This window comes from Thermobia domestica, chromosome 18 (genome assembly GCF_964235325.1).
Source record: "Thermobia domestica chromosome 18, izTheDome1.hap1.1, whole genome shotgun sequence".
Taxonomy (NCBI): Eukaryota; Metazoa; Arthropoda; class Insecta; order Zygentoma; family Lepismatidae; genus Thermobia; species Thermobia domestica.
This window is the reverse complement of record NC_137471.1, coordinates 79,744,143-79,765,598: the sequence shown is the minus strand read 5'-3', so window position 1 is coordinate 79,765,598 and position 21,456 is coordinate 79,744,143. Positions and strand designations below refer to the sequence as shown.

Below are 21,456 nucleotides of genomic sequence, written 5' to 3'. Positions count from 1 at the left end.
CGAAGTCAAGAACCTTATCAAGTAACACAAGGACATGGAATAATAGAAATGTTATTTACCTCCGCGGGATATGAAAGTTACAGTTCTAGGGAGAGAGCAGTCATAATCTCTGTTCATGTTTACATTTGCTTGTAATGAAACCTTTCAATGTATTGTTTGTTTACTTGTTTGTTATTATACATACATACGGAGAGTTAGAATAGTATATTTTATATCCTCCTAGCATCCAGAAAAACAAAACGCCAGAGGTAGTTGGTTGGAAAACAATAACTATATATGTACGTCATTGCTGAAAGATGAGGAGAGGAGATATCATGAAAACATATAAATGATGAAGCTTGTTCCGCAAATCAATTACCGTGTAATTGTACTGAACATGTACAGGTATAATTTGAACCTTAGAAACTAATTTGTTATATGGAAATAATTTTCCCTTTTGTACATCAAAGCTTGGCTTCAGATGAACTTAGTGTTGTGCACCTAAGATATAAAACTATCGAAAGCGAAATTATGCTTTTTATAGGTATTTGAATCCGTTCCCACTTTAGGATAGTACAATGAAATGAAATCTTTAAGTTTTACGTCTCAGGATTATGCCAGTTCGCTTAAGGAGATGATGATTATGAGAAATGAATGAAATGGTGGAATGAAGAAAGTGGAAAGAAGCAGGAAAACTCAGAGAAAACCCATTCACACGGTGTTTGTCCACCACAAAGCTCACTTGGCGCGAGCTGAGATCGAACCAAGGAGTCCATGCACCAAAGATGAACGCTCTACCCCTGAGCCACCACGGCCTCTGGTCCCTACTTTAGGATACATGTTTTGAATGAAATTGCAATGACAAGAATCCGTAATGTAACCTCTTTCCCACTCTACACCCTCATCCCATGGAGATGGGGTTGCACTTCCACTTAAACTTACACTTAAACTGCAACGGGTATATAACTATTATTTCAACGACCCCGAAAACTATGGATTGGACACTAATATGGAACTTTCTCGATTGTTATTTCTACAACTCATTCCATTCCCAACCATACCCTCATAGGGGTGAATTTGGACTTAAACGCCATAGGAAGTATCACTATTCATCTCAGCAACTCCGAAAACTGTGGATTAGAGACTAATATCTGTCGTTCTCAATTTTTTTTACATGTATCCCCTTTCCAAACACACATATCTATAAAGGATGAATTTTCACTTAAACAGCATGGGAGTATCACGATTCATCCTAGTGACTCCGACAACTATGGATTCGACAGAAATATCGGAAATTATTTTTACATGTCACATTCTCCCAACCCTCACCTCATTCCCATGCCGATGGGAAAAGAATTTGGAGTTGAGTGGTGTTGGGAGCGTCTCTATTTATCTCAGCAACTCCGAAACCTGTAGAGTAGAGACTAATATTGGTTACTTTTTATTATTATGTCGCCACCTTTAAACTCATCCCTCACCTCCATGCCGAAAATTGCTTTGTGGTGGACAAACATCGTGTGTGGGGGGTTTTCTAGGGATTCTCCCTTTTCCTTCCACTTTCTTCATTCCACCATTTCATTCATTTCTCATCATCATCGTCTCCTTTAGCCTAGTCCGCATACCCGTGGAACGTGAAACTTAAATCTTTTCCACGCCGAAAATAGTCATTGAAATATCATCAGATCCTTGGGAGGGCCTAAGTGTGATAATAATGCGAACTATCATCTTAATTGATTCAGTAGTTATTACGTAATGAGATAATACAGAAACTCACATTCGCTGTTAGATATAGCCTATATTATAAATTTGTAGTACGAGAAGTGATCAAAAATTACTATTTAATCTTTGTCTGAAATCAAAACGCGTTAGTCACATGCTCGAATAAAATTATGATGCCGGACAACCGAGTAAGACACACACACACACACACAAAAAAAATAAAAATAAAAACAAGCGAGTTGTTTTTTACATTGTGAAAACTACGACAGATTTCAAACTGTGTGCACTCAATACTGAAACCGAAGTTAGTAGATCTATAATTTTCGGTGAGAGTAAAGGGAAAAGATCAAAGAATTCATTCATAAGACGTTGAAGCTATCCCTAACAGCATTCCATACTTTTAATAGCCTTACTCAAGCCTTCAAGGCTAAGGCTGTAAGTTTGCACAAGCGTGCATTTGCACGGCTGGAGACCTTGTGACCGTCGTATTCTAATGAATACAAGGGTGCGCTTTCCTCAGCAGTAAGCACAGATAATTGCGCCAATAGGCATTGTCAGACACCATTGCAAGAATCATTTAGGGCAAAAGAAACAAATATTTGGACAAGAGAAAGTTTACATGAACAAAAACTATTGAAATTAAGATTACAAATAAAAAGAGAACTTTGAGCTGAGGGTTCCGATTACGGTTAAATAATAAAGGAAAGTTTACTCTATACGTGTGTGCAAAATCCCTGGTGGTAGGCCATCTTCTTGGTTTCCCCTTCCTTAACTATCCTTGAACTCACTTCGTGTCCATCTGGTTCCCGTTTTCACCTGCTCCTATATCCTGGTGCCGGTTTGCTGGAGCTCTGCTGCTTCGTAAGATTGGAACCGCAAGAAATGAGAGTGAATCGAGTCTTCTCTCGACTGCAAGAAGACCACACTGGGTCTTCCGTGCTGCCGCCTGGTGACCGCTTCGTGAATTGTACCAATTGACGATCGGCACGCGAAGAAGGAGTTTGCCGTCCACAACCTTACCAAGTCTACAGCAAACTTGATAGTCCCTCTATTGCAAGCTTGTTTCGGACTTGCCAATAGTACGTAATGTACTGGATTTAAAATTCCTGTAATGCGTTTTTGCGGAGCCTTCATTCTTACGATAACGATATCAGAGGAACAGCTAGGGGGTGAGCGGGGCGGTCGGCCCGGGCGCTGATAGCAAGAGAGCGCCGAACGACCAAGAAGACAGAAAAAGTATTGGAAATGTGTAAGCGACGCGACGCGTCGCTTCTAATAAGTATTGGCGTCCTATTAAACAAATATTGTTGTCGGTTTGCAAAGAAATAGATTTGTTATCTTTTTTTACCCGCTACATTCGCAATCCGAACGTTTCAATAAGTCACAATAAGTTTTTACCTATTACTTAAAGAAAGTTACTCGTATTATATCTGATTTCTTAATGGCAAGGTACCGAGTAATCACTTAAAGTATACATAGGAGGTTTCCAAAATCAGAAACGATCAATATCCGAAATACGTGTTCGGTATTTCCATGCTCTTGAGTTTGGTTAATTAATCTCGCTTTTCTACACAATCGGATTAATCACGACGGTCAGAATGAAGGTATGAAAATGAGCGGAGTGAAAAGACACACGCAAGCTGCTGTTTGCGAGGGAATATTAAAAATGAAGGTAAACAAGGGGAATGATAACATTTTCGTACTTCAAGCAGCTGTAGAATAGGGGCTTAAGGGGTCAGAACTTAACCCGACGAATTCCGTCTTTTAGTCTGATGATAATGGAAACAAGTAAATGATAATGGAAGAATTGGCGGAATGAGGTTGTGGGAGGAAATGAGAGTACACCGAGACATCTCACAGACGCGATGCTGTCCACCACAAACTTATTTGGCTGGCTATCAAACTAGACTAAGCACTCTACCACTGGCCTCCGTGCTCGCAAATCCAGCAGATGACACATAATGGTCGAGAAGGACATGGAAAACTTAAAGGGTCTGGGTCCTAAATAAATAAGTACATAATATATAACAGTTTAGTTTGACCAGGAATTTCGCAACTCACCAAATATTCCTCCAGATCTCATCAATGGATCTCGTCTCATAAGTTGAGAATCTTTGGTCTAGGGGAACTGGAAAAAAAAATCAGAAAACTACATCTGGGTGACTCGGCAGGAGATTCGAACTTGGTGCTTTTATCATTAAGAAGCGAAAGCAGAAGGCTAAGCCATTATTATTATTATTATTATTATTATTATTATTATTATTATTATTAGTAGTAGTAGTAGTAGTAGTAGTAGTAGTAGTAGTAGTAGTAGTAGTAGTAGTAGTAGTAATAGAAGTAGTAGTAATTGTTGTTGTTGTTGTAGTATATTGACTTGTTGAGTTTCCTTGGCTTAACTGGACCTAAGACTACAGGAATACAAAAGTATGAAAGCCGAGGACAATTTGGGACATTCGTGCTTGAGATAGAAGTCCAACCTACACCACCCTAACTTTGTGATCATTTCCTTAAGTCTCAAACCGTTCATGCACTCCATCTACAATTGGTCAACTCAGCCCTCTGTGTACAAGTGATTACTAAATACGGTACTAATTCCTAACAGTGGTGGTTGCCAGAGAATTGATTACGTGCTGAAAATTAATTAATACTTTACTCTGTGTTGAATTATTACGGTTTGCCCGTTAATGCGTGGGTAATCAAACCTATAAATTGGTAATTAATTGCCATGAGTATTATTGAGTAATCTTAGTGAAATGAGCACTCTCTGAGGACATGGCAAACATTGGGGAAAGTCCAGTGTACCCAAGAGGGCTTTCATCTGATGACGCTCAATTTGGTATAGACGCTTGATCTACGTCAAAACCAAATATATATTGTGCATGATGACAAACTATAACCAAAAGCTATAGTTTAATTCTCCTATTGTAACCACAATAAGGATATTCAATACACTATTAGAACTTTTCGTTTTGTTGTTGGTGTAACCATCTCAAGTAGCAGTGGGCACAAAATCAGTTGTTCAGTTTCTAATTTTTAGAAAAACCAGAATTGGTGTTTTGAAAACTATAGAAACAACATTTTCAAAACTAGTTTCTGTTTTAAACCCGGTTTGGTTTTCTACCAGAAACTTTATTTTGCTTCTTTGTTAATTTGTTTGGATACGAGTACTGCAAAAAGAAACGGACTTCGGTAAAAAATCTCACAATGATTTCAGTAAGATCCAAAAATCTCTATTGGAGAAAAACTGAAAACAGTTTTATGAAAACTTTCAGAAAATCAATGTGTTTTCAAAACCGGTTCGGTTTCCTATGAAACCAGCTTTGGTTTTCTATCAAAAACCGGTTTCTGTTTTAAACCCGGTCAAATCTTCAATCAGAAACAGTTTTAGTTCTTTGTTAACTTGCTTGGGTATGAGTAGTACAAGAACAAGAAAGAATACAGACTTCGGAGTGATTTCAGTACGAATCCAAAATCCTACTGGAGAAAACTGGAAACGGTTTTTTGAAAACATTAAATATATATATATATATATATATATATATATATATATATATATATATATATATATATATATATATATATATATTTCAAAACCGGTTTGCTCCCCTATGAAACCATCCTCGGTTTTCTATCAAAAACGGATTTCTATTTTAAATTTGGTGCTGTTTTCGATATTTTTTTTTACTTTGTTTGAATACGGGTACTGCATGAACAGGTGAAAGAAACTGACAGACAAACTGAAAGAGGTCATTCCTCATATCAAAATAAGTCAAAAAGTTCCTATGGACCTGTGGGGAAAAGTGCATAGTTTCAGAGCTAGGGCTGTCCAAAATCGCGAAAAAGCTAAATTTCAGAAGGCACTATTTCGAATTCAAGAAATCGTGGAGGGGTGGTTCTTATCACTGTAAAGGAAGTTACGCATACACAACCCAAAAATGCATATTTCTTAAATGTTCAATGGGTGTGCAGAGTATTCCCTGCAGGTTGAAATTCTTAGACATGGTTTCAAACTAATTTTGAGATACGCTCTGACTTTATGATTGCTTCAAAGAAGAAAAACGATAAGCCTTGAGAGTAGTGGACACGGAATCCTTTGGCGCGATGTCAGAAGTGTTAAGGATCGTCAACAACACGGTCTCTCGTACTCGTGAAAAAACATGCTGCGACGATTACTTTCACGCTTATAAGTGAAGAAAATGTGGAATATACCGTGAAAAAATGCATCGCATCACACGTTACTCCGAACACGAAAATGCATGGAGCTGCCGGTTCGTAACATTTCTGACTTCCCTCCGAAGCACTGGATGTCTATTATAACCAAGGTTTACCTTCTGTCTAAGTTGGACCCTCCTTGAAATCAGGGTATATCTGAAAACTCTATTGCATGACTTCCTCTATGATGATAAGGACCCATCCACAGTTTCTGGAATTCGAAAATAGGGCCTTTTGAAATTCATGTTTTTCGCGATTTTGAACAGCCCTAGCTCTGAAACTATGCACTTTTCGCAATATGTCCATATGAACTTTTTCTCTTATTTTCATGTGACGAATCACCTCTTTCAGTTTGTCGTTATAGATCGTTAGCACACTGTATACATAGATAGATAGTCATCCTTATGGAAAAGTCTAAATTCTATTAGGTAAAGCCTTCAGCCAATCCCGTAGATTCCCGGTCCATTTTCCAACCGATCGTGTCCCGCCATTTTGATCCTTATAAGGACCTTTTTCAATTTCATCTTTCTGTCTATGCTATCACCACTTATGTTCATACGGAGAGCCGAGTCTCGGTATTAACCACACTAAATGATTTTCAATCACCGTCTTCAATAATTTCTCTGTTATTACTGCTTTGGGGGAACGATAGTTCAGTGGCAGAGCGCTCGTTTCTGCTTCGAGACGTCTTTGTTTCTATTGCACGACATATAATTATATGGTGGACAACATTGAGTCCGTCGATTTCCTCGAGGTTGATTTGTTTCCTCCAAATTCTTTTATCATCATTCACTTCGACTTTCTTAAACTTTAAGGGGATAATCGGAGCACATTAAACTAGAAGTTTTATTTCATTTCAATTATCGTTTTCTTTCTGTTTTGTGTAGTGCTAATTCTTACCTAGTATTACTCACAAGCTATCTTGTCTCGAGTATGTGTCGTAAAACTTCTGTCTCGTCTCGAAAAGTATATATGTTACTATTAGGAAAGATTTATCTAGTTTAATCTTCTGTGCAACTTTACTCTTGTCTATTTTCTTCCGTGTTAATCGTAGCGTAATTTCCTATTTTGAGTCTTATTGTTTTGGTTTGTTTTTTGACTTGGTTATGTCCGCATACCTGTGGCTTGTTTCATAGATGGAAGAATGCCTTGAACATTAAACAAATATGTGTAATTATTAGTTTCTGGTTAAAGATACTTGTAAATAATCTGATTGGAAACCACCGATTTATATCGTGAAATCAATATAAGTCGATTTTTCACAAATGGAACAATTTCAAGATATAATTACAAGATATCCATGACTAGAGAGCCTCGTCTTAAAATGATACATATATATATACATATGGGACCGCGGTGGCTCAGCGTTAGAGCGTTCAACTCTGGTGTATGGGGTCCCTGGTTCGATCCCAGCTCGCGACACGTGAACTTTGTGATGGACAAATAGTGTGTGCGGGTTTTCTCCGGATTCTCCCGTTTCCTTCCACTTTCTTCATTCCACCATTTCATTCATTTGTCGTCATCACCGTCTCCTTTAGCTTAACCGGCGTAATCGTGGGACGTAAAACTCAAAGATTTCATTTCATATTTCACTATTTCAACCCGATAATAAATAGTGCATTGAATTTAGAATCTAATGCTATACAATAGTTAAAAATATAATATTACACTTTTCTCTTGTTTGATCAAATACATTGCGAATATTAATAGAAAGTAATTCTACAAAGACATAATCACGGTTCTCCCCGCCTTCCCTGTCAAAGCTTTGTTTTGTGGCCCGACCGACAAGTTCAGCGGTTTACCAAACATCTTTAAAAAGTTGTGAACTAGCTAGAGCTAAGAAGTTCGTCAAACTTCTTGCTGTCAAGAAAGCTGCCAGGTTAAGCATATGACAATTCTAGACTGCACGGGAGGAACGTATGTCAAAAATCACAGGTTTTCAGGAGGCTTTATATATATACAGTACAACCCCTCAAATCCGAACTAATTGGGGCTGAAGCCTGTTCGGATTTCGGGGTGTTCGGATTACCCGGGAAATAATATTACGTACTTATTTCGTCACTGAATTGGCGGTAAAACAACGAATGAGGTTAGACAGGGTGGCCCAGTGGTCGAAAGGGCAATGACCTTGACTGGCGGGCCTACACTCATATCCAAAATGATTGTCGCATATCTATAACTGTCTTCTTGTAAGAATATAATTAGATAATGAATTTGAATAAGCATTAAGTCTAAAAATGTTAAAACCTTTAAAAAAAACTAAATTTGTGTGATTAAATCTATTTTTTTTTCATTTTCCAACTGTAGTTATTTTTTTTTCCTCCCGAGAACGTGTTCGGATTTGCCGGGTTTTCGGATTTCCGGGGTTCGGATTTGAGGGGTTGTACTGTATATTATATATATATATATATATACATATATATATACATATATATATATATATATATATATATATATATATATATATATATATATACATATATATATATATATATATATATATATATATATATATATATATATATATATATATATATATATATTACTAAACATAAGTATGAATCACTTATACTAACAGTACCAAGACGCGATTATTCAACTCACGCTTAAAATTGACTTATACCAAGGTAACCGGAGGTGGAGCAAGACACATAGATCTCCAATTTTGAGTTATTTCGTTTTGGCCAATTTCTGACTTATAGTGTTTCTCTCGCACAGTCTAGAATTATTGCTTGCACTAATGATTTTATTTGTATTGAAACGAAAAGGTATGCGCTTGTGATATTATAGTGTTCCACGTCATTTTATTTCTTTAATGCTTTCTAATTACAAGACTAACATTACGTAGAACAGATAAATTTACTTGGACTATATTATAATGTGTTTGTATGATTATTCCTAAATGTTTAATTTTAATGACAACTTTATAATGTTGCATTATCTATTTTGTTTTATACTGCACAATAAAATGAATGCATCTGTTAATTCATCACAATGGCTCCGTCACCTAAGTTGTGTTAAATTTCAGAACATTCCTGTTGCTACTTCAACTCTATGACAGTTTTGGAATAAAGTATTAAAATGGCAGTCGCTAAGTCAACCATCTATCGTGATGAGGAATAATTTTAGTAACACATGATTGATGTAGTTTTATATGCAGTTGCCGAATAACTACTTTTATTAAAAAAAAATTGTAATAAACGGGCATGACTCTTATACATTACAACGAAATAATTTGTATCGGTTGATAATTACCTGTATCTTGGGCAGAAAGTGCTTCTACACAAGCACTATACCTGATGTCAAAATCAATGGGTTAAGCACGGAAGCTTTACTGGACACAGGCGCAAACGCCTCTTTATTATCATATTCGTCATGGAAAGCAATTACTAGTAATTATTCGAATTCTAAATTACAAAAGGCTGAGAATCTCATTATAGTCGATTTTACCGGTAAACATAAAAAGAGAGTAGCTGGAATTACTCGTGTGACAATAGCTATTCAAGATTTTGAAATGTCAATCCCTATTCTAGTGATAAAGGAACTGAATGAAAAACTAATTATTGGTTTAGATTTATTATCTCAATTGCGTGTCATGCTCGATTTTAGAAATCAAACGTTAACTATACCCGGCATACCTCAGGAAATCGTTCAAAAACTTCTTCCTAAATCTGACGATATTGCTTGTCAATATAATAATGTTCCTAATGTATTGAATAATGTTTCTGTAAGTTCAGAAAGTGGTAAATTAAATGATCAACTAACGAAAGTCACACAAAATTTGATGGGTTCAAAAGATGATGTATTGTTTTCTGAGTGTGTTAAGTCACTTGAAAGTAGTCTTGATTTTATAGATGATACAGTAAAAACTCACTTTAAGGATATATTATATAAACATAAAAATGTATTTTCAGAACGTCCTGGGTGTTGTAAGGATTTTGTTTATTCTTTTAAGGTTAAGACAGATAAACCCATTGTGACTAAGCCCTATATAATTCCCTACCGATACAGGGAAAATGTACGTCAGCAAATTACAGATATGTTAAGAGATGGGATCATTAGACCTTCACGAAGCATTCACCTTAATCCATTACATGTAGTTCCTAAGAAAAATGGTTCTCTACGTGTGGTTTTGGATTTGAGACGCACGAATTGTCATATTGATTTGGAACAAGTGAGGTATCCTCCAGTGGAAGAAATATTAGCCTCTTTACAAGGGAATGCAGTCTTCGGAAATTTAGATCTAGGCTAGTACTGGCTTATAATCAGGTCGAATTGCATGAGGATTCGAAACCGTACACGGCATTTAGTTTTGAAGGTCACTTATATGAGTACAACCGTGTAGTCTTTGGGCTTATCAATGGTAGTGCGGCGTTAGCTTCCTGCTTAAATAAAGTCTTAGGTCAAGACTTACGCAGCAACGTGATAACCTACGCTGATGACATCTTGATAATGGGAAAGAATCCGCAGGAATACTTGAAGTACTTAGATACAGTTTTAGATAGATTGGAAAGTTCGGGTCTTACTATCAACCTACAGAAATCAAAATTTCTACAAAATTCTATAGAATTCCTTGGCTACCAAATTGATGCCTCTGGTTTACAGTTCAGTCAATCTAAAGTACAAGCCATAGAGGATCTGCCTGCGCCATTAAATGTGAAACAGACACGGCAAGTATTAGGGCTCTTCAATTGGTTTCGCAAAGCCATCCCGCGATTTGCTGAGATAGCCCAACCTTTATTTATGATTATAAAGAAAGGAGTACCATGGCAATGTGGTCCGATTCAAGAACAGAGTTTTAATAAGTTGAAGGAGAGCGTAAAGCGAAACATCCATTTGAATCACCCTCGATATGACGTTCCTTTCTATGTCCAGTGTGACGGTTCTCAACTTGGAATCTCTGCAGTACTCTGGCAACCAAATCCAACCATTAAGGAACCGGCCGTTATCCATTGCCCTTGCCGTACTTTAAAGAAAGCTGAGAAAGGATACAACACGACAGAAATCGAACTTTTGGCCGTACGTTTTGCAATACAAAAATTTGCTCCATATCTCAGTGGATGCCATTTCATAGTACTTACCGACCATAATTCATTACGATACCTTAACAGCATACAGGGATATAATAACAGACTACTTCGTTGGTCGTTAGAGCTTCAATCTTATGACTTTGAAGTACAACACATTAAAGGAGTAGATAATGGACCCGTAGATACTTTATCACGTCTGTTTCCTGGAGAAGAACAACATATCTTGTCCATCAACGAATTTAAGGTCTTACAGGATGAAATAGCTACCATTTCAATGGAAGATCTAAGAGAACATCAAATGAATTATCATGAATACAACCAAATCATGAAACATTTGTCTTCATGTAGTGCGGAATGTAATTGCCCCAAACAATGGAATTCCAGATTTAAATTATCTAACGGAATTCTACTTATTAAAGATTTTAAATTCAAGTCTAGAAACAAAATTTGCATTCCACCTACGCTGACAACCCGTATATTAAAAGCCTATCATGACGATTTCGGTCATTTTGGTTATGTGAAAGTATGTGCCTTGATTAATAAATCTTTTTATTGGAGAGGAATGAGAGCTCAAATCAAAAATCATATCAAGGATTGTATTGAATGTATGCGAATCAAACATAACTACCAGGCTGTACAAAAACCTATGCTCTCAATAACGCCAGAGAGACCACATTCGTTTTTATCTATCGATTTATATGGACCGTTACCACGAGCAGCTACCGGAGAAACTTATCTACTTACTACTATGGATATCTTTTCGCGCTATGTAGTAGCTTATCCTCTGCGTAGAGCAACTTCCACTGCTATCATAAATAAAATCTTGAACGTATACATTCCACATTGTGGTCCTATCGAACACATATTATGTGATAATGGTTCACAGTTCAAAAGTGATGTGTTTATCAAAGCAATGAACAAGGCTAACATTAAAATTCATTTCGTAACTCCGTACCATCCTAGCAGCTCTGTTGTAGAAAATGTGCATCGTAATTTTGGTATGTTGTTTCGACACTTTTGTAAAGATAAACATGCCGAATGGATTAAGCATGTCAGTCAAATCACGTATCTTTTGAATCATTCGATATCAGACACTTTGGGCGTGTCGCCTGCTAATGTACATAACGGTTCTGATTTGATTTTCCCTGTGGAACAACATTTTAATGTCAAGTTAGAAGATTCGACAATCGTAGATTCTTCAAGTTTAGTGAATATGGTGAAAATTCGAAGACACAACAAATTTTTGAAATGTAATTCCCAATTAGAGTCTTCACAAGAAGGAAAATATCGGATCAAGATCAATGACTTAGTTTTTGTTAAACAACATCCACAAAGTAATGCATTGTTAAAGAAGATTTATAAATTTTGTGACATTTTCTCAGGTCCTTATTTATGTTTCAAGGAGATAAACCCTAAAGTTTTTGAATTGTTGAACGCTAAAACGGGTACGTCAATTGGACTTCGTAATATAGATGAGTTGAAGGTTTGGAGACCTACCCAGTATACAAGAGAAAAATGGATGCGTTTAGTGAAAAGATTAGTTGCACCTGACATTCTGGCTCAAATTAATAAGAATGAAGGAGACTAAAAGAAAAAAAAAGGGTGTCTTCTGTTTGTGTAAAAATAAATTTATTTTCTTCTTTTTACTCGTCCGAACGTAGGTTACATTTAATTTTTGATTTTTACTCAATTTAACTTTCTTTAGTTCTCATTAACCAATGATAATTTTCAAATGATTTTAATTCTGTCTTGTTAATGTGAAGAATTATAATTCGATTCATAATTGATTAATCACAAAGGTTATTTACATTATATTGATCTGTGTTGAAACTTTGTTGTCAAAGATTATGTTAAGTATAAGGTTCATTCTATTGAGCTAATTACCAGACGACTGTCTTCATGCGCTACCTTATATGTATCTATATGAAGGAAACTTAGTGAAGTTATATACGAGGGGTGATCAAAATGTAAAGGACATAATTAATGTAATATCATTATTATAAACTGACCAGTGGTTCTTAAATATAAAAGTCAAGCTCTCTTGTAACTTTTATATCTAGTCCCATTATCGGGCGACATTTCATACAACGAAATAATTTGTATCGGTTGATAATTACCTGTATCTTGGGCAGAAAGTGCTTCTACACAAGCACTATACCTGATATAATGTAAATTAATAATAACAAAAGAAGAATGTTTTAATATATGTAAGAAATATACATTATTGTATAGTTGGTTGCTAGGTAGTTGTTTATGGATACCTAACTAACATGTATGATTGCAAGACAGTTTGTGTGGATATACGTTAAAAGAGAATCAACGAATAAATTATTTAATACTCATCATCGACTTGTAATTTCAGTAGAAAAGGTGAAAATACTAGTGGATATAATTACGGAAGATATTTTAAGGTGTGAACAATTATTGCCACTGAAGATTTACTTATATTATTAGCCGAACCAGGGTTGACGACTACCTTTGGTAAGTCGTTGTAACATGATGATAAGATATGGCATAAATTATTTAAAAATAGTTTCAAGGAACAAAATATAGTTGGCGAGGAAAAAAAACATAGTGACCATAGGAACAAGAGATTGCAGTACTTCTACCAAATAAATGTTGTTAGAAAATTCATACAATCAGAAACTATTGTCATGAAATATTACAGGAAATATGTATGTTGCTCTTACCTGGTATAAATATCAAATATCATACCTCGCGTAAAGGTTTGCTCATACAAACTTATACAATTTCTCAATGCAGCTCTCCCGTCTGGTCTAGAGGCTAGCGTGTGCGTCTTTGATGCATGTAGTTCCAGGTATCCCTTTCCGGTGGGAGAGGACAAAAATAATTTCACAATCATTCTCTTTCATGAATCGTTCATCTACTTTAGCCTAAAGGACGTAACTGTGAGGCATTAAACTGAAAACAAGTCATTTCCTTTCAAATTCTCAATGCCATTTACTTGATATTAATTATATCCTCGAAATGCATTGTGCACGCGTTAAAATACAGTGCCTATCTGATACACAGACTTATGAAGTGGCTGTGGTATCTTTGCTAAGTCATCTATTGTTAGCAAATGAAAGATTTTGCTAACCACTGACGACGCTTAACACCGCCTTTGTGTAAAATCGGTAACACCATTCCTGTGTTAACCGCAAAATAGGGCCTTTGGGGTTTGAAACAACACGCTAAGGTGGTAGTCGTGCTAGGACCGGTGGCATATGTCAAAAAGTCAATTTGTATTAAAACCATCAATTTTGCTGTGTACAACAGGGATTTACTAAATATAAGAACGACGGTTACCATAGAGAGGAAGCACGTATGGTACATCCACAAGTCGAATAGAACGAACTATTCAAGATAATTGTTGAGGCTCTAAAGGCGAAATACTGAAGCACTGGAACAAGTTTTTAATTGCAGAAAACAAACAATTTTGCAAATACTTCCACCAACTTGGAAATTGACATAAAGTGGGATGATGAATTTGACGTGAATTGAGTGTAACTCAGGAAGCATAACGAGCATATCTCAGTTACTAGATGTTTGTGATAATCTTGGAAGGCAATGTGCGGGAATAAATGTGTCTATCTGATTTTAAGGTAACTGTAAATACTTTCGCTGAGTCAAATTTTTTAGCAAATAAATTGTTACGCTGACAACTGACGAATTATACAGTATTTAGTTTTAAGATCTCAATGGTTTACGTTCATCATACTCACTGGGATATTATTAAAATACGTAATGTATACAGAAAGATCACCATAGTGTTGTTCACACTTTCGTATATCTTCGTTTAATCACCTAGTTTTTTTAAACACCGCCGCTGTATTATCCACTCACCCTCAGCAATGTTCCTGTGTCAAATCGGCAACACCAGGCCACAGTGGGACGAAATGTCGAAAACGTGGACAAAAGTCTAATTATTGTGCAATTTGGACGAAACTTGGCTTTTTATAGTAACTGGCCGTGCTGATTACGAATATGATGTCAAAATTGCAAAATTCAAAATGGCGGAACCAATATGGCGGACATCATTTTTGAAAAAATCGTGTAAATAAGTCCAATACGTGTAAATATATGTTTCCAAGCATGCTGATTTCGAATTTGGTGTTAAAATTTCAAAATTCGAGATGGCGGATTTGATATGGCGGGAAACATTCAAAAAAGTCAAATAAATACGTCCAAAATTTGTATTTACATGCTTCTGAGCATGCAGATTATGAATTTTATTTTACAATTGGGGAATTCAAAACGGTGGATGCAATATGGCGGTCAAAATTTTAAAAAAAGAATTAATAATCAAGTCCGAAACTTGTGTTTATATGTTGATAAGTGAGGTGATGATGAATCGTACAGGGAATGTTCAAAATTCAAAAGGATAAATAGTTGATACAATACGACAAAAATTAGAAAATGAGTTATATATGATATTTTAATTTCGTTTTATCTTGTTTTTATAATTAAAGAATTAAAGATAAAACACAAACAATACCAAATTTGCTTCTTTATAATAAAAAAAAATCACTTTTAAATGTAACATGCTGAATTTTCTTTGAATCAATGTATTCAGCTGGTTGTTATTGGGATTATTCATCAGTTTCAATTCCAAAATCGCTGATGTCCCCACTTGAACCTTCATCTTCGTCGGAATCGCTTTCCTCGTCGCCTGAATCTCCTTCGCGGTCTTCCGTAATTGGACTTGAGACTAGAAGAGCTTTGGCTTCTGGTAGTAAGTTTTTTGAGTTTTTCGGACGTTCTTGACGCAGAGATGCAATAAATTGTCATGACATCTCAATTTTCTAAACTTGGCTACTTTGGATGGACTGGCTGATAAAACTTCTTTTACTATTTTTGAAGCATCCACGTTCCCAGAAGCTCGAAAACTCATTTGCGCAGATGCTAATTCTTTATCGTAATAATTTGCACGAATATCTTTCGTCCTTCTGCGTTTAGATTTATCTGAAATCTTATCAAATTCTGCTGGTGGTCGTCCAGTTACTTTACGCTTTTCAGTCGTCTTGGTCACAGAGAAATCTAGCTTAGCATCCAGCCATGATTCGTTTTTCGTTGGGGGCCGCGGTGGCTCAGTGGTAGAGCGTTCACCTCTGGTGCTTGGGGTCTCGGGTTCGATTCCAGCCCCCACCAAGTGAACTTTGTGGTGGACAAACACCGTGTGCGTGGGTTTTCTCGGGGTTCTCCCGTTTCCTCCCACTTTCTTCATTCCACCATTTCATTCATTACTCATCATCACCGTCTCCTTTAGCCTAACCGGCATAACCGTGGGACGTAAAACTCAAAGATTTCATTTCATTTCATTTTGTTTTTCGTTAAGAAATAATCTTCCCGGCCCTTCGCCTCACAAAATTTAGTCTTTAGTTTGGTACGTAACACTTTAATAGTTGACTTCGTGGTTTCCGGTATTTTAACAGGATGCCCACTCTTTTCACTTAGAGACTTTTCCAGATTCTCAACTATGACGTTGATGTCGCACTTTAAATGCTGCTTTATTTCCAAAAAGATTTCTTTTCTGGAATACTGCATGTCACTAGCAGAAATTGAAAAGAAAATGAAGCTTTCAACATCATATCATAACATACAATCAATAGCATTAGAAAACGGAATAAAATATCGCGTAATTATTCACAAAAAATTTCTACTTCTGTATATCAATTTTGCAATTTACTTCATATTGGGCTCAACATTTAGAATTTTCAAATTTTGACATCATATTCGTAATCAGCAAGGTCAATTACTATACAAAACCAAGTTTCGTCCAAATTGAACACTATTAAGAATTTTCCTGCACTTTTAAATATAGATATGAAAAATTGAAATATTGCAGCCGTGTCTCCATCTGTTGTTCATTGACGGAATAGAAGCTAGTAGAAGGAGTTTGTCGTTTTATCTTGAAGTTAATATAGCCTAGCTTAGAAAAAAAAGGGTAACTGAGTGGAACTCCGTGGAACTTTTAACTTATCTCTTGCTTTCAACTAAATTATATGATTTTTTAAAATTATTTTTCAATATAATTCTTAATTCAAATAACAATGGTTTATACATCATATAACAAGTGACTATGCATTTATAATTCAGTACATACCTTGCTGAACACCCTCCATTTTCAATATTTGGAATCAGTGTTGACTGCAAACTTGTATCCACGTTTGAACATGCACTTTATTGTTCGTGGATATATCCTAACGCGACACTAATAAACGAACTCCACATTTGACCTGCTGCGTCCCTTCAACAAACAACAGCTGACCGATCCCATTGCCGGATTTCAGTAGTGCCAACAATACTCTAGCCAACCCAAAAGATAAAAATCACTAAATCGAACCTTTAATTTTTGGACTTTTGTCCACGTTTTCGACATTTCGTCCCACTGTGTAGGCCTGAGTTAACCACCACACAGCACGTTAGGATAACACGCTAAAGTGGTAATCATGTGTTAAAATTGAGTGTTATTAACATTGTCATTTTTTGCTATAGCTTTTTATTTCAAAAGTAAAACTTGAGCACGATATTAGTCTTAAAACTTCTAAACCTATGACGAATGTAAATCGACATAATGTAATAAATCATTAACATAATTCCCAAACCTATGTCACATTAGTTTTATTTAAAATATATTGTAATTTATAGTACAGTAATATAACTAAGTACCCACTTCTGTTGCAAAACCTCGGGGAAGAACCCTCCCTGCTAGTTCAGTGACTAGCGAGTATGCCTTTGGTGTATGTGGTCCTTAGTTAGATTCCTGGTGAGAAAGCACAAAAAAATTAATTTCACGATTATTGACTTTCCTTAATCAACCGTCTTCGTTAGTCTCGTGCTTAGGTCGGGTGACACAAACCTTAGTTGCTGGTTTGATTGCGCTCAAACCTTCGGCTCGCTGTACACTATAGATTAAATTTGAGCTTAATTAAATCTCTAATTGGTTATTTTTAACTTGTTTTCTTAGTTTATCCACCAATATATATGTTTCAAATTCTAAAGATGGTTATGGCTCTTGTCATTAAACAGCAAAGCGTGTTCACATTCAGCATCATCATTATCCACTTTGAAATAATACAATTGAAACAATACAGTTGTTTAGTTGCAATTACATCTTCAGAATAATTTCAAATCGGAAAATTACCCACATGCTATATATATATATATATTGACGTTAAACAGGCAAGTTGTGACATCTATTGGCGTTAGACAGGCAGGTGATAATATCTATTTACGTTAAACTGACAGGTAGTGACATCTATTGGTGATAGACAAGTAGTGATATCTATTGGCGTTAGACAGGTAGGTACTGACATCTATTGTTATTAAAAAGGCAGGTAGTGACATCTATTGGCGTTAGACAGGCAGGTTGTGACATCAATTGACGTTAGGCAGACAGGTAGTGACATCTATTTACGTTAAACTGACAGGTGACATCTATTGGTGTTAGATAGACAAGTAGTGACATCTATTGGTGTTAGACAGATAATGCATCTTCTGGCGTTAGACAGGTGGGTAGAGACATCTATTGACGTTAGATAGGCAAGTAGTGACATCTATTGGCTTTAGATAGACAGGTAGTGACTCTATTAGTATTAGCAATTAAGATTAATACTATGCGTGATTACGGACTTAGAAGAAAAGGCGTTAATAGTGGATAATGCTTGGAACTGAGCAAGATGGAAGCGTAACATCAAAAATGTCAACCCGTACAGGCGCGTACCGATTTTTTTTTGGGGGGGGGAGACTCCAATACGCCTGTGTATTATTAAACCTGTGTTATTTTGTACATGAAAAACCGATAAGTAATCGTTATTTATTGCTACCTACATTCAAAAATCTGATAGAACTACATTACTTTTATAAGATAAGGAAGAGATAAGTAAATGTAAAATCACATCTGTAGGTTATGGTCGTTTGGGGCAATACCGACACCCCAAGAACATTAACGCTACTACAAGATTGTAATGAATTATTAAAGAAACGAATTATAGCCCATGATTAAGTATACTATTTCAGCTAGTTGACAGATACAATACATGTTACACAAAAGCAATGTGTGGCTGCGGAGGCACAATTGAAATGAACGATGAAGAAGTGTCGGTCTTTCCCAACTCTATGGGGAAGACCGACAGGTTGTTGGGGTAATACCGTCATCAACATTAAAACCTTACGTACTATGACAGTGTCACTAATAATTCCACAACGCACATTACTGTTCGTAAAGTAGTTAATGGACTTTAAACAAACACGGGAATCTATAAATTTAGGAATATAAAATATCTTTATTTACAGCTCCGGAAAATATTAAAAATTGTCACTGAGTTACAAATGAGGGAAAGAATAATCATAAAATTTTTTTCAGCTACAAGAAATATATGAAACAATAATTTCTTTTAAAAAAATAATGTACTAAATGTGAGCTAGTGCAGAGAGCAGGAAAATTCTGTACCAGTACTTCATGATAAAGTATTTGTTAATTTATGTTAATCATATGTTACCAAAAGTGTAGTTATATATTAAAATATTAGTGTTAGCTTCATATACAGGAAAGAACAAACATTGTACTCATATTTGTCTGAGATTTCACATTGTTGAGACACAAAGAAGGGATCGTCTGGATGAAGAACACAGTCCTCGTTAAACCGATGAAAATATTTTGTTGAACTTAATCAGCGGAATTGTTTTCGCCGTAAACTAATCTCGGAAGATAGCACAATAATTATCTTCTTGAGTTTTCTCATTTTTGTTACTGTGTTTTGCAACATTTTTATGTCTGTACATTCTTTTATTTCGCTATCTTTTGATTTTTCTATCTTACTATTTTCCTGTGCAAATGTTAAAAGTTTGGCACTATTTTCTTTCGCTTTACAGTACCACATCTCATTTTTTTACCCGTCTAATATAATTAACTTTTCTTCTAGTGCGTGTTCATCATCTTCAGTAATTGTATGTTCACCAAAATGTTTCTTGCAGTTAACTTTCAATAACCTGTCACGTAATGTATCCGTAGGACTTGAAAAGCTCTTGAAGCAGTAGCAAGTAGCATTGCATTCTTTACGTCCTCTATGGCTACTGACACTTTGTCCAAATTCTCATGCAATGGAAAAAGGGTGCAAATATTTTATTTTTTAAATGTTAATACTAATGTAGTATTTTTGATATATAGTTATTAAAAGTCACAAAGAAAAGGGAGAAAAAGCATCTGTCGAAAGTGCCCCAAATGTGAGTGTCGAAAGTACCCCGAATGTATATGTTGCACTTAACTATATTTTTTGCAAGTTAGAAACACCTCACACTGATGAACCAACTACCTGTGATTGCACAACTTTCAGCTGTATGTGGTCCACTATGAGTGCTGAACAATACAACTTTTACTTCTATGACCCTTCACTTCTCACTTATCTCTCATACCTTACCTCATAAACTTAGACCTTTCTCGTCAAATTATTCTACTCATTTTTAAACTTTTACAGATATACATTCCATACACCCCACAGTTTCACTTAGTACTGATTACGCCAACTCCTTCACTTCCAGGTAGAATTGACAGCACTTTAATCTTAGAAGTGTCGGTATTCTCCAACTGTCGGTCATCCCATGAATGACTATACATAATTTATTTCAGTTAAACAAGTATAATTATGCTAAGAAAGTGAAGAAATGTTATTCAAGTTACGGAGTTTTGTAGGAGGTTCTGTACCCGGTGGAGCCACTGTGGATGCGCTCCTGACCCCACATAAGCGAGAAAAGATAGAGTAAAAATAGAAGAGTTTACTATTAAATGCTGTGATACATTGAGGTGTTTACCATTTATCAATAAATAGAATATATTTTAACGGGTAACCTATTTCTTGCATCTGACAATAGAATATGTGATTTCATATACAGCTTGTGAAAAGAAAAGGACTATAAGCTAACAGTGTTTCTTGAAAAATGAAGTTCTTGACATTTTAAATAAGATAAAAAATGCTGTGAAAAATGAACAAATAAAAAGGAATGTAAAAGTGGTGGAAACTCAAAGTGAAATAAGATTAATGGAAGTTTCTTGTGTGACCAAATAAGGAAAAAACGATGACCTACTAAAAGTTAAAAAAAAAATCCTTCAACGTATTTACTAAATGGTTGCGGTTACTTTGGAGATATTAAAGTGTACCTACTAATGTACCCGTGTCAGGCGCGCACCTAGATTATTTTTATTGGGAGGGGTCCAGTCATTGCGGGGATCTCCAATACTACACACCACTTCATCTATGAAGTATTGAACGGGTATTATTCTGTACTCGAAACGACGATAAGCAATTGTAAAATATTTTCACTTATATTTCATGGGGTAAAATAATTGAACTAGATCGTTTTTATAAGAGAAAGAGTACAGATGAAGTGTAAAATCAAATTTTCATGCTACATCAACCATTTCCCTGTTAAATAAGAATAGTTTTATTGAGAAAGTATATAAATGTATGTTGAGTAAGGTAGTTTTTCAGGGAGTCCGTACCCGATGGGCCCCGTA

General features: G+C 35.7%; 1 protein-coding gene and 1 long non-coding RNA gene across 2 annotated transcripts in view; one reads left to right on the top strand and one right to left on the bottom strand.

Moving 5' to 3' along the window:
• LOC145675510 (uncharacterized) overlaps nt 1–2,570 on the bottom strand; it is a 68,782-nt gene extending 66,212 nt beyond the window's left edge. Inside the window, exon 1 of the long non-coding RNA XR_014129140.1 lies at nt 2,411–2,570. This is a non-coding gene — a long non-coding RNA (uncharacterized LOC145675510). The remainder of the gene's footprint in view (nt 1–2,410) is intronic.
• LOC145674809 (allatotropins-like) overlaps nt 1–21,456 on the top strand; it is a 375,336-nt gene that overhangs the window by 170,038 nt on the left and 183,842 nt on the right. The gene's annotated exons all lie outside the window — the stretch shown is intronic.